The sequence below is a fragment of the Sapajus apella genome, unplaced genomic scaffold (assembly GCF_009761245.1).
Source record: "Sapajus apella isolate SASKATOON/1434 unplaced genomic scaffold, GSC_monkey_1.0 scaffold21, whole genome shotgun sequence".
Classification (NCBI taxonomy): Eukaryota; Metazoa; Chordata; class Mammalia; order Primates; family Cebidae; genus Sapajus; species Sapajus apella.
In genome coordinates this window covers 20,191,081-20,195,640 of record NW_022436961.1, presented here as the reverse complement: position 1 = coordinate 20,195,640, position 4,560 = coordinate 20,191,081, and the positions used below count along the sequence as shown (strand labels likewise).

The following is a 4,560-nucleotide window of genomic DNA, read 5'->3' as shown; positions in this document are numbered from 1 at the left end:
CTATGGACAGGGTCTACATGTCTCCTGTGCCTCTTTGCCCTCAATCACCCACAGAATAGCTTCTCTGTTCCCTTGCTTTCTCTGAGGCTTAACCACACTCAGGACCTGAAGCTAAAAAATAAAAGTATGTTTATGTTGCCAGTCAGATCTTTGCCATGCTTCTCACCAAGGTTCCAAAAGTGTGCTCCAAATGCATGTTTCTGGACAATGGCACCGCATGACATTTTCTCTAAAGAAACATTCTTCCCAACTGAGCAAACCTTTTGAATGCAGAGACCAACTCATGCAAAGAACAGAACTCAGGGTTTATTTAAATTGCGACTCACCTAGGTTGGCCAACCATCCTGATTTGCCCAGGATCATCTCATTTTTAGCATCAAAAGTCCCTTGTATCGGGTAACCTTGGCTGGTCTGTCTCACTTACTCTGTCACATTTCCAGATCTGACTTTTTCTTTTCATTTGTAATCATTAGTTTGCTAATTTGATATTGATGACAAAATGACAGAGACAGTACAATTATGTTAAAAAGAAATGTGGTTGCTTTCTCCAGCCACTGCAGGGCTGACTTGACAACATATTTTTTTTCCCTTAGTTTCATGATGCCCTAAGGGATCTCACAATTCCTCATGTTAAAGTCATTTCTCTTCCATTTTAAAAATATGTCACTGAGTACATCTAGGAAGAAGGGTGCCATACAGTCTATCAAATAACAAACAGGTACTTCAAGTTCCAAAAGGCGGGGATAGAAGTTCTACCTGGAAGCAGACTTTCACTGGAACTTACTCAACTTATTCTGTGAGTCCCCTGTCACTAACTCCAGAGCCCTCTTCTTGAAGTCTTCCTTCTCTTATGAGTCTCACTCACACTTGTTCTCCAGGGCTGCTGGCTAAGGGCAGCATCAAAGTGAAGCGAAACCCCCTAGATGGAAAATTCAAAGAAAGCAAGTTCAATTCCAAGTTCTGGCAGTAAAGTTACATGATTAAGGAGCCTCTAATTCCCAAAGGAATGAATCCCCTATGGTGCAATGACAGGCAGTGGGTTTGAACTTTCAAGATATTGAACTAGAGCTCCTTCGATCATACCATGTACACCATATATTCATAAAACTAGCTGTAGTACAATCACTCACCCAAAAGTTCTAGCCCAATTCTGAAAACATAACTAAATTTCAATTTCCATTTAGCAACAACTTTTTGCATAGTGCTCTCAATTCCAAGTTGCAAAACCTTGGTCTCGAAATAGAGTAATTCTGGCTGGGCGCGGTGGCTTACACCTGTAATCCCAACACTTTGGGAGGCCAAGGTGGGTAGATCGCTTGAGATCAGGAGTTCAAAACCAGTCCAGCCAACAAGGCGAAACCCCATCTCTACTAAAAATGCAAAAATTAGCTGGGTGTGGTGGCAGGCACCTGTAATCCCAGCTACTCAGAAGGCTGAAGCAGGAGAATCTCTTGAACCTGGGAGACGGAGGTTGCAGTGAGCCAAGATTGTGCCACTGTACTCCAGCCTGAGCAATACAGTGAGACTCTCTCTCAAAAAAGGAAAAAAAAAAAAAAAGAGTAATTCCCTTTTATCTGTGGGGGATATGTTCCAAGACCCTCAGTGGATGCCTGAAATCATGGATAGTACCAAACCCTATATATACTATTTATTTTTTTCTATGCATACATACTATGACAAAGTTTAGTTTATAAACTAGGCACAGTAAGAGATTAACAATAACTAATGACAAAATGGAATAATTATAACAATATACTGTAATAAAAGTTGTGTTAGTATCATGACTCTCTCAAAATACTTTATCATTAACAAAAATAACTATGATTTACTGTGGATAACTGAAAACACAGAAAACTAAACCATGAATTGGGGATTACTCTTGCACTCCTGTGATAATATTAGCGATTAGCACCCTCCAGGACTTCTCTGTAGCTGCATCAGATTAAATTCATTGAGCTCAAACAATAACAAGTACAGATATTGATCATCTTATGACCTATGCAACTTACGACCATTCAGCTTTACGACCACAATCACTAGCCACGACTGCTTCGCGTCTGGCAGCGCAAACGTTGCCCAGCTGGGCGTACGACAGTGCGGACCAGCTTCCGGCAGCACTACCATCTCCGCGTGCATATAGCCTACTCAACTTACGACCAAATCGTGTTACGACCAGTCTGTCGGAACCAATCGTGGTTGTAAGTCGAGCACTAGCTGTAAAATTACCATGTGGTAGTGGGGAAAAGGAGGAAGGACTGATGGTTTCTTGCTTTTGAAAGAAAAACTTCAGCTGAATTAAATTTAAAGGAGTTTAATTGAATAATCACCAATTCATGAATCAGGAAGCCCCCAGAATCACAGCAGATTCAGAAAGACTCCAGCATAGCCATGTGGTTGAAGATTTATAGACAAAAGAAAAAGGGAGGAAATGATGTACACAAATGAGAAGTGAGGGACAGAAACAGCTGGATTGGTTACAGGTTGGTGTTTGCCTTATTTGAACACCATTCTAACAGTTGGCTACATTCGATTGGCCAAACTCAGTGATTAGTATACGTGTGGGCTATGGTCAGTTTACACCTCCATTTATTGGAGTTCACGATGTACAGAAAAACCTTTAGAACATAAATATGTAAGGAGGCAGCTTTAGGCTAAACTGGATTAATATTGTCCAGCATGAGTTTGATGTCTTTAATTGTCTGGCTTAGGCTCACCCAATGCCTCCTTTAAAATGCTCCATGAGTTGGTAATGTGTCCTAATATATGGTTGCTTCAAAGAATATGTTTTTAAAGATTCCACCTGTTTTATTTTTATGTTTGGATTGGCACTAATTGATGCCCTTCAGCAAATTAAGCAGTCTTTTTTCCTTTTTGTGATCCAGACAAAAAGGCAAACTCCGTTTTAATGACAGGTAGTCTGGTCCACCAGCTTCTTTATAACAAGTCAATGCTAGCTTAGTCAGGAGGAGAACATCTGGGGTTCTTCCTCAATTATACAGAAGAACTGAAACTGCTGGATCTGATGGGCCTTTTCCTCTAGTCTCACCTACTCAATTTAACTACACTGTGCAGGGTAACTGCTTTTTCTCCAGAAGCTTTAGGGGAAACTTGTTCTTTTGTGCTTTTACGTGGTGCTATGGTTTGGATATGGTTTGGCCCAGCCAAAACTCATGTTGAAATTTGCTTCCTAATGTGTAGTGTTGGGAGGTGGGGCCTGATGGGAGATGTTTGGGTCACAGGGCAGGGCAGATTCCTCATGAATAGATGCTCATGCAGAAGTAAGTGAGTTCTCACTCTGTGGGAATTAATTAGTGTCTTTGAAAGCAAGAGCAGGTTGTTAAAATGAGTCTGGCTTCCACAGTCTCGGTCATTTCCGCTCTCACCATGTGATCTCTTTACACGCATCACTCATCTTTCACTTTCCACCATGAGAGGAAGCAGCTTGAGGCCTTCCCCAGATGCAGCTGTCTAGCTTTGAACTTTCCAGCCACCAGAATCATAAGCAAAAATATACCTCTTTTCTTTTCTTTTTTTTTTTTTGAGATGGAGTTTCACTCTTGTTACCCAGGCTGGAGTGCAATGGCTCGATCTCGATTCACTGCAACCTCCACCTCCTGGGTTCAGGCAATTCTCCTGCCTCAGCCTCCTGAGTAGCTGAGATTACAGGCACGTGCCACCATGCCCAGCTAATTTTTTGTATTTTGACTGGAGACGGGGTTTCACCATGTTGACCAGGATGGTCTCGATCTCTTGACCTCGTGATCCACCTGCCTCTGCCTCCCAAAGTGCTGGGATTACAGGCGTGAGCCACTGCGCCCGGCACCTCTTTATGAATCACCCAGCCTCAGGTATTCTGTTATAGCAATGCTAAATGGACTAAGACACCTGGAAATGGAGAAAGAGAGTTTTTATAGCCCGGCTAAACCTGAATAAGATCCTGGCCTTACCTGGTAGGCACTCCAGTTCTGCTTAGGTTTTTTGTTTTGATCTTTCCTAAGATTAAATTCTGTAGAAGAGATTATAAAATAAAAAGACATTATTCCATATAAATATGTAGTATAATAAAAAAATTAATTATACGGATGCTAACTTAACTAAATGTATGATTTTGAGCAAAAAATTCCTCAATTTCATTTTTTAAGTTTCTTTTTCCTGTGAACTGGGACAATAATACTTAATTTCTCCAGAAGATTGTGAGGAGATACACAAGGGAATGAAAACACTGTGAACAAGTTAAATCACTAAGGTTTTACTCTTAGATCATTTATACCTTCATCAGTCTAAAATTTAGTTCCAAATACAATTTAAAGTCAAAAATCTAACTCTTCTCAGGTTACAGTTGTAAATCATGTAATAAGGAATTATCTTTACCCATTACATTAAGACAAATAAACTAATACTTAAAAAGCAGACACTTTTAAACCAGATTGCTCTATCCAAGAAGTTGTTCAACTCTAGTTCCATCTGTGAAGCCACCTCTGGGTGTCAACAGCAGTGATTGCCAGAGCACGACCCATGAGTACTAATTGAAAGAAAGGACTTCAGCATGCTATTCTTGCT

General features: G+C 40.7%; 1 long non-coding RNA gene across 1 annotated transcript; it reads right to left on the bottom strand.

Moving 5' to 3' along the window:
* Window positions 1–288: 288 nt before the first annotated feature.
* On the bottom strand, window positions 289–4,014 carry LOC116558228. Its single transcript, XR_004271912.1, has 2 exons — window positions 3,948–4,014; window positions 289–919 (listed from the first exon to the last, which is right to left on the bottom strand). It is a non-coding gene; the product is annotated as an uncharacterized LOC116558228 (long non-coding RNA).
* Window positions 4,015–4,560: the final 546 nt, after the last annotated feature.